Genomic DNA, 9,630 nt, shown 5'->3' with positions numbered 1-9,630 from the left:
GCCAGAGGCAGAGGGAGAGACAATCTCAAGCAAACTTTATCTCAGTACAGAGCCCAAGGTGGGGCTCACAACCTGAGATCATGACCTCAGTAGAAATCAAAAGTTGGACACTTAACCTACTGAGCCACCCCAGTTCTTAAGTGATTTCATATTACTTGAATATAAACTGTAATAATTTAAAACAATACTATAAGCACTTTACTGTAAAGCAACCAATAAAGCAACCAATTGAGCAGCAAATACAAAAGTATAAAGATTTTGTTACCTGGAAGTGGGGTACTTTTGTAACATACAACTTAAAATGCAGAATTGGCTTCAGAATTGTACAGTAGGCAGAAGCTGAAAGAATTTTATGGAGTGCAATGGATAAGCCTCGCCCTGGGAAAACCACCTTCGTGATCATGGTATCTCCCCTGCCAGTAACTTCTTGCAAGATACATCCACAAAGGCAAAAGAAACAAAAGCAAAAATGAACTATTGGGACTTCATCAAGATAAGAAGCTTTTGCACAGCAAAGGATACAGTCAACAAAACTAAAAGACAACCTACAGAATGGGAGAAGATATTTGCAAATGACGTATCAGATAAAGGGCTAGTTTCCAAAATCTATAAAGAACTTATTAAACTCAACACCAAAGAAACAAACAATCCAATCATGAAATGGGCAAAAGACATGAAGAGAAATCTCACAGAGGAAGACATGGACACGGCCAACACGCACATGAGAAAATGCTCTGCATCACTTGCCATCAGGGAAATACAAATCAAAACCACAATGAGATACCACCGCACACCAGTGAGAATGGGGAACATTAACAAGGCAGGAAACACAAATGTTGGAGAGGATGTGGAGAAAAGGGAACCCTCTTACACTGTTGGTGGGAATGTGAACTGGTGCAGCCACTCTGGAAAACTGGGTGGAGGTTCCTCAAAGAGTTAAGAATAGACCTGCCCTATGACCCAGCAATTGCACTGCTGGGGATTTACCCTAAAGATACAGATGCAATGAAATGCCGGGACACCTGCACCCCAATGTTTCTAGCAGCAATGTCCACAATAGCCAAACTGCGGAAGGAGCCTCGGTGTCCATCGAAAGATGAATGGATAAAGAAGATGTGGTTTATGTATACAATGGAATATTACTCAGCCATTAGAAATGACAAATACCCACCATTTGCTTCCACGTGGTTGGAACTGGAGGGTATTATGCTGAGTGAAATGAGTCAATCGGAGAAGGACAAACATTATATGTTCTCATTCATTTGGGGAATATAAATAACAGTGAAAGGCAATATAAAGGAAGGGAAAAGAAATGTTGGGAAATATCAGGAAGGGAGACAGAACATAAAGACTCCTAACTCGGGGAAACGAACTAGGGGTGGTGGAAGGGGAGGAGGGCGGGTGTTGGAGGGGAATGGGTGACGGGCACTGAGGTGGACACTTGACGGGATGAGCACTGGGTGTTTTTCTGTATGTTGGTAAATTGAACACCAATAAAAATTAATTAAAAAAAAAGAATTTTATGGATTATGAAAAAAACTTAGAAAATTATGAAAAGAAGAAAAATACTTTAACCTAGAGAGAGAGGCAGGCACAGGCATGCTGGCTGACCACAGAACCAAGAAATTCCTCTTAAAATCAGGAACAAATGAAAAATACATACTCTCGTCATGTCTATTCAGTATCATTCCAGAGGTCTTTACTAGTGCAACAAGGCAGGAAAAAGAAATAGCATCACAAATTGGAAAGCAAGAAAATTTAGGCTATTATAATTCATACATACTTTGACTTTGCAAGTAGGAAATAAAAAGATAATCATTATGACATTATAGATAGGTTTGTGGGTGCAAAATTAAATACACAAAAATTTATTACAATTCTCAATGATAGTTTTAAAATATCTTTTAAAAGACAGCAATTAAAATAACAAAGAAATATCTAAGATTAACAAAATGAATTTTATGAAGGTAATCATAGACATTGTAAGTATTAAAGAAAATCATCAAAAATGGAAGCAATTAATATTTATATTGCAAGGTGGGTTGACTTGCCTTATAAAATATCAAGACCTGTTATAAATCTCTAGTCATTAAGGACCTCAGGCATTAGCTTAGGACTAGACAAGGCTAATGGGACAGAACAGAAAGCAGAAACAAATCTTTAAGCAGTGACATTTTCTAGAAACAGCATACCAAAATATACACACCTAGGAGATCCTATTTAGGAAGCTATTATAGAGAGCCAAGTGTTAGCCAAAATGAAATAAATAAGGAAACAGTAAACCATAGGCCAAATGTGCCTTGTGGCCTTTTTTGTAAATAAAGTTTTATTGCAACATAGCCATGCTCATTTATTTATGACTATTTTCATACTATGGAAGGGGACTTAAGATGCAACATAGGCTGTATGGCCTACAAAACCTAAAATACTTATCTACTGATATCTGGAGTAACAAAATAGATAATTTAAGTAATCAGGGAAAAACTATTAAGTACAGTAGACACCAGATATTTGTGCCCAGTATTTCTTTTTCCCTTTTGTTAAGAAACAACACCACATTCTAGGACGGTTCTGCACCTTCCTCATCTCAAACTGTCCTGGTAACATTTGACCTAATAAGCAAAATCAATAAGATCCAATCACCTAAAAATTGACTACTATGGAAAGGAAGCGGTTAGAGCCAAGTATTTCTAGAGTCAGTATCCAAAGGGATGGAGGGGAAATACCCATAAGCTCTCACTCTAAAAATTCTCTGAAAAGATAGAAGCAGTAGCTGTCTCTAAACTTCTATTATTTTTGATTCCAAGAGCTCTCCTGGTTCTATCCCTCACCAAACATATTGTTCACTTTTCCTTCAGTTCTTTGAATTATCTTAATATCCACCCAATAAATGTTTTGCTTTAGGTAGGGTCAGTTTCTTCTGCTTGCAAAAAGAGTAAATAAAACCTTTATGTGACATCTTGGAAACTACTGATTAAGATTTGGCACACAAGGATAGGAATCAAATGTAGCTTTTATGAAAATTGAGTGAATACACCTAAATAGACAATATTCCAAAGAAGACACACAGATGGCCAGAAGACACATGAAAAGATGCTTAACATCACTCATCATCAGGCAAGTGCAAATCAAAACCACAATGAGATATCATCTCACACAGGTTAGAATGGCTAAAATAAAAAACACAATAACAAGTGCTGGTGAGGAGTTTGAAAGGTGACCAGGATTGACTGGTATAGAGCCCAGAGAGTATTGCCCTACTCCTAGAGAAAAGGGAGGCAAATAACCCAGGGACAGATGGTGTGGAAACAGCAATCTGAAGAATGCCTGGGGGCAGCATTCCCAGCGATGCCTCTCTAGGGATAAAGGAGCTGGTCAGCACCATTTCTTTCTCCCAACCCTCAGCATAAATATGGAACCACCTGAGGTAAGTAGCACTACACCAACACCAGCTGCCTAACCTGTTTACACCAAATACTACACCCCTGTGTTATGGCACTACTGCCCTTCTCCATCAAGCTTGCCTCAGTCTCCGCAGAGCTGGCCTCTCCCCGAGAAGACCAGCAGAAACCCCTTCTCCCAATCAGAGAGTTTCTCAGGGCTTCAGTTCTACCAGAAGTAGTATCATCTCTCAAATAACAAGCAGACCAGAGCATGGCTCATTAAAAGTCACCACATTAGAACCATATGATCCTCTCAATAGATGCAGAGAAAGCATGTGACAAAATGCAGCATCCATTCTTGATCAAAACTCTTCAGAATGTAGGGACAGAGAGGACTTTCCTCAATATCTTAAAAGCCATCTATGAAAAGCCCACAGCAAATATCATTCTCAATGGGTAAAAACTGAGAGCCTTTCCCCTAAGATCAGGAACAGGACAGGGATGTCCATTCTCACCACTGTTGTTCAACATAGTACTAGAAGTCCCAGCCTCAGCAATAAGACAACAAAAAGAAATAAGAGATGGAAAAACATTCCATGCTCATGGACTGGAAGAATAAATATTGTGAAAATATCTATGCTACCCAGGGCAATTTACATGTTCAATGCAATCCCTATCAAAATAGGGGGGAAATTAGAGAGGGAGACAAACCATGAGAGACTCCTAACTCTAGGAAACAAACAAAGAGTGGCAGAAGGGGAGGTGAGGGGGGGTTGGGGTAAGTGGGTGAAAGGCACTGAGGGCACTTGATGGGATGAGCACCTGGTGTTATGCTATATATTGGCAAATCGAACTTCAATAAAAACAAATTAAAAAGTAAGAAAAAGAAATAAATAAAAGTCACCACATTCTGGTCAAGGACCAAACACTGATGACTGCAGGTGAGGAGAGCCTCTTCAGATGACTGGCCTGAAGGATAGAGCAGCCAAAATAGAGCAGAAAAACACATGCAGCACACACCAGAGACACTTCCTTGAAATGTCAGGCCCTGGACACTATATGACCTCTTCCTCATAAAGCCATTATCTCTCAGGAGCAGGAAATATAACTGGCTTTTCTAACACAGAGAAGAAGGCAGAGACTTAGAGAAAATGCCAAGATGGAGGAATTCATCCCAAATGAAAGAACAAGATAAGGTCATGGCCAGAGATCTAAGCAAAACAGATATATATAACACACCTGATGTAGAATTTAGAGCAACAAGCATAAAGATACTAATTGGCCTGAGAAAAGAACGGAAGACTTCAGGGAGGCCCTTAGCACAGAGATAAGAGTCAAAAAGAAATCAATCAGAAATGAAAAATGAAATAACCAAGATTGGAAACAGATTGGGTTTAATGAAGCAGAAGAACAAATAAGTGGTATAGAAGATAGGAGCTCTGGGTGGCTCAGTCAGTTAAGCATCTGTGTTTGGCTCCGGTCATGATCCCAGGTTCCTGGGATCAAGTCCCACATCAGGCTCCCCGCTTGACAGGGAGTCTGCTTCTCCCTCTCCATTGCCACTCCCCCTGCTTGTGCTCTCTCTCCTTCTTTCTCTCTCTCTCTAAATAAATAAATAAAATATTTTTTAAAAGTGATATAGAAGATAAAAATAATGGAAAATAATGAAGCTAAACAAAAGAGAAGAATTATGTGGAACATGAGAACAGACTTAAGGAATTCAGTGACTCCATCAAACATAATAACATTCATATTATGGGAGTCTCAGAAGAAGAGGAGAGAGAAAAGGAGGCAGAAAATTTATTTGAGGAAATCATACCTGAAAACATCTCTAATCTAGGGAAGGAAACAGATCCAGATCCGTGAGGCAGAAAGAATTCCCATCAAAATCAACAAAAGCAGGCCAATAACGCCAAGACTTATTGTAATTTACTTTGTAAAATATAAGGATAAAGAAAAACAATCTTTAAAAATCAGCAAGACAAAACAAGTCTCTAACTTACAAGGGAAAACCCATAGGCTAGAAGTAGATTAAAAAACAACAACAACAACTTGGCAAGAAGGGAGTGGCATGATATATCCTAAGTGCCGAAAGAGAAAAATCTGCAGCCAAAATATTCCATCCAGCAAGGCTATCATTCAGAATAGGAGAGATAAAGAGTTTCCCAGAAAAAGAAACCCCAAAGGAGTTCATGTCCACTAAACCAGTCCTGCAAGAAATATTAAAGGGACTCTTTGAGTGGAAAAATCTCCAGAAACACCAACTTTGCAGGTAATACAATGGCACTAAACTCATATCTACCAATAATTACTCCGAATGTAAATGGACTACACACTCCAATCAATAGACAAAGTGTGCCAAAATAGATATAAAAAGAAGACTCATCCACATGCTGCCTACAAGAGACTCATTTTAGAACTAAAGACATCTGCAGGGATGCCTGGATGGCTCAGCAATTGAGCATCTGCCTTTGGCTCAGGGCATGATCCCATGGTCCCAGGACAGAGTCCCACATCTCTCTCAATCTGTGTCTCTCATGAATAAATAAATAAAATATTTTTTTAAAAAGACACCTGCAGATTGAAAGTGAGGGAATGGAGAAACATTTACCATGCAAATGGAAGTCAAAAGAAAGCTGGGGTAGCAATACTTATCAGACAAACTAGATTTTATTTTTTTTTTTTCAAACTAGATTTTAAATCAAAGACTGTAACAGATGAAGATGGAAGTAATTAAAGGGACTATCAAACAAGAAGATCTAGCAGATGCAAATATTTATGCCCCCAACCTGGGAAAACCCAGATATATAAAACAATAACAAACATAAAGGAAGTAACTGTTAATAATATTAATAAGGGACTTTAATATCCTACTTACATTAATGGACACATCATCTAAGCAAAAAAATCAACAAGGAAACAATGGCTTTGAATAACATGCTGGACCAGATGGACTTAACAGATATATTTAGAACATTCCAACCTAAAGCAGCAAAATACACATTCTTCTTGAGTTTACATTGAACATTCTCCAGAATAGATCACATACTAGGTCACAATCAGGCCACTATAAGTACAAAAAAGATTGAGATCATACCATGCATATTTTATAACTATAAAACTTGAAGTTAATGACAAAAAAACAATGTGGAAAGACTGAAAACACATGGAAGTCAAATAATATGCTAGTAAACGATGAATGGATCAACAAGGAAATCAAAGAAAAAAAATTCAAATCTTGTGAAAACAAATGAAAATGAAAACACAATGGCCCAAAACATGTGGGATACAGCCAAACCGGTCCAAAGAGAGAAGTATATAATAATATAGGCCTACCTCAAGAGGCAAGAAAAATCTCAAAGAAACAAACTAACCTTACACCTAAAGGAGCTAGAAAAAGAACAGCTAATGAAGCCAAAAGCCAGAGAAGGAGGGAAATAATAAAGATTAGAGGTGAAATAAATCCTATAGAAACAAGAAAAACAATAGAACAGATCATTGAAATCAGGAGCTGGTTCTTTGAAAAATTTAATAAAATTGATAACCCCTAGCCATACTTATCAAAAAGTAAAGAGAAAGGACCCAAACAAATAAAATCACAACAAGAGAGGAGAAACAACAAACAATACCACAAAAATACAAACAACCATAAGATAATATTATGAAAAACTGTATGTCAACAAACCTGGAATAAATAGATAAATTCCTAGAAACATATAAACTACCAAAATTGAAACAAGAATAAATATAAAATTGAGCAAACCAATGACCAGCAAAGAAATTGAATCAGTAATTAAAAAAAAAAAAAAAAAAAAAAAAACCTCCCAAGAAACAAAAGTCCAGGGCCAGATGGCTTCAAAGGCAAATTCTACCAAACATTTAAAGAAGAATTAATACCTATTCTTTCCAAACTATTCAAAAAAATAGAAAAGGACGAAAAACTTCCAAATTCATTCTATGAGTCCAGCATTACCCTGATACCAAAAACTAATAAAGACTCCAGTAACAAAGAAAACTACAGGCCAATATCCTAGATGAACAAGAATGCAAAAATTCTCAATAAAATCCTAACAAACTGAATCCAACAGCACATTAAAAAGACCATTCAACACCATCAAGTGGGATTTATTCCTGAGTTGCAAGGATGGTTCAATATTCACAAATTAGTCAATGTGATACACCACATTAACAAAAGAAAAGATAAACCATATGATCCTTTCAATAAATGAGGAAAAAGCATTTTGGAAAGTACAACATCTGTTCATGATAAAAACCATCAACAAAGTAAGGATAGAAAAAAAAAGAAAGGTAGGGATAGAGGAAACACACCTCAACCTCAACATCATAAAGGCCATACAAGAAAAACTAATATCATCCTTAATAGCTAATATCATCCTTAATGGGGAAAAAATCAGAGCTTTCTTTCTACAGTTAGGAACAAGAAGAATGTGTATTCAGTTGAGTTTGGATGTAAAGTTCTGTAGATATCTGTGAAATCCATCTGGTCCAGTGTATCATTTAAAGCTCTCGTTTCTTTGGATATGTTGTGCTTAGAAGACCTATCGAGGGTAGAAAGAGCTAGATTGAAGTCACCAAGTATAAGTGTATTATTATCAAAGTATTTCTTCAGTTTGGTTATTAATTGGTTTAAATATTTGGCAGCTCCCACATTCGGGGCATATATATTGAGGATTGTTAAGTCCTCTTGTTGGATAGATCCTTTGAGTATGAGATAGTGTCCCTCTTCTTCTCTCACTATAGTCTTTGGGGTAAATTTTAATTTATCTGATATAAGGATGGCAACCCCTGCTTTCTTTTGAGGACCATTTGAATGGTAAATGGCTCTCCAACCTTTTATTTTCAGGTTGTAGGTGTCCTTCTGTCTAAAATGAGTCTCTTGTAGACAGCAAATAGATGGGTCCTGATTTTTTATCCAGTCTGACACCCTGCGCCTTTTGATGGGGTCATTAAGCCCGTTCACATTCAGAGTTACTATTGATAGATATGAGTTTAGTGTCATCATATCTATTTAGTCCTTGTTTTTGTGGATTGTTCCACTGAACTTCTTCTTAAAGGGGAATTTTAAGAGTCCCCCTTAAAATTTCTTGCAGAGCTGGTTTGGAGGTTACATATTCTTTCAGTTCCTGCCTGTCTTGGAAGCTCTTTATCTCTCCTTCCATTTTGAATGAAAGCCTTGCTGGATATAGTATTCTTGGTTGCATGTTCTTTTCATTTAGGACCCTGAATATATCCTGCCAGCCCTTTCTGGCCTGCCAGGTCTCTGTGGAGAGGTCTGCTGTTACCCTAATATTCCTCCCCATAAAAGTCAGGGACTTTTTTTCTCTTGCTGCTTTAAGGATCTTCTCCTTATCTTTGGAATTTGCACGCTTCACTATTAAATGTCGAGGTGTTGAACGGTTTTTGTTGATTTTAGGGGGGGATCTCTCTATTTCCTGGATCTGAATGCCTGTTTCCTTTCCCAGATTAGGAAAGTTTTCAGCTAAGATTTGTTCAAATACATATTCTGGCCCTCTGTCCCTTTCAGAGCCCTCGGGAACCCCAATTAAACGTAGGTTTTTCTTCCTCAGGCTGTCATTTATTTCCCTTAATCTATCCTCATGATCTTTTAATTGCTTGTCTCTTTTTTCCTCAGTTTCCCTCTTTGCCATCAACTTGTCTTCTATGTCACTCACTCTTTCTTCCACCTCGTTAAGCCTTGTCGTTAGGACTTCTAGCTTGGATTGCATCTCATTTAATTGATTTTTAATTTCTGCCTGATTGGATCTAAATTCTGCAGTCATGAAGTTTCTTGAGTCCTTTATAGTTTTTTCTAGAGCCACCAGTAGCTGTAAAATAGTGCTTCTGAATTGGCTTTCTGACATTGAATTGTAATCCATATTTTGTAACTCTGTGGGAGAGAGGGCTGTTTCTGATTCTTTTTTTTGAGGCGAGGTTTTCCTTCTAGTCATTTTGCTCAGTGCAGAGTGGCCAAAAACAAGTTGTATTGGGAAAAGGAGAAAAAGAGAGAGAAGGAAAGAAAAGAGAAAAAGAAAAAAGAGAAAGAAGAAAAAAAAGGGGAAAAAGAGAAGAAGAAGAAAAAGAAAAAGAAAGAAAGGAGAAAAAAGAAAAAAAAAAGGGGGGTGGGGTGGGGTGGGGGAAGCAATCCGTAATCAAGAAGAAAGAAAAAAAAAGCACAAAACAAAACAAAACAAAACAAAAAAAAAAACAAAAACAAAAACAAAAAAAC

General features: G+C 37.4%; 1 pseudogene; it reads right to left on the bottom strand.

The window, feature by feature from the left end:
* Nucleotides 1–312: 312 nt before the first annotated feature.
* LOC121498403 lies at nucleotides 313–428 on the bottom strand (annotated as a pseudogene).
* Between the last annotated feature and the right edge of the window lie 9,202 nt (nucleotides 429–9,630).

This window comes from Vulpes lagopus, chromosome 8 (genome assembly GCF_018345385.1).
Source record: "Vulpes lagopus strain Blue_001 chromosome 8, ASM1834538v1, whole genome shotgun sequence".
NCBI lineage: Eukaryota > Metazoa > Chordata > Mammalia > Carnivora > Canidae > Vulpes > Vulpes lagopus.
Note: the sequence above shows the minus strand (reverse complement) of the source record. Positions and strands in the feature narration are given on the sequence as shown.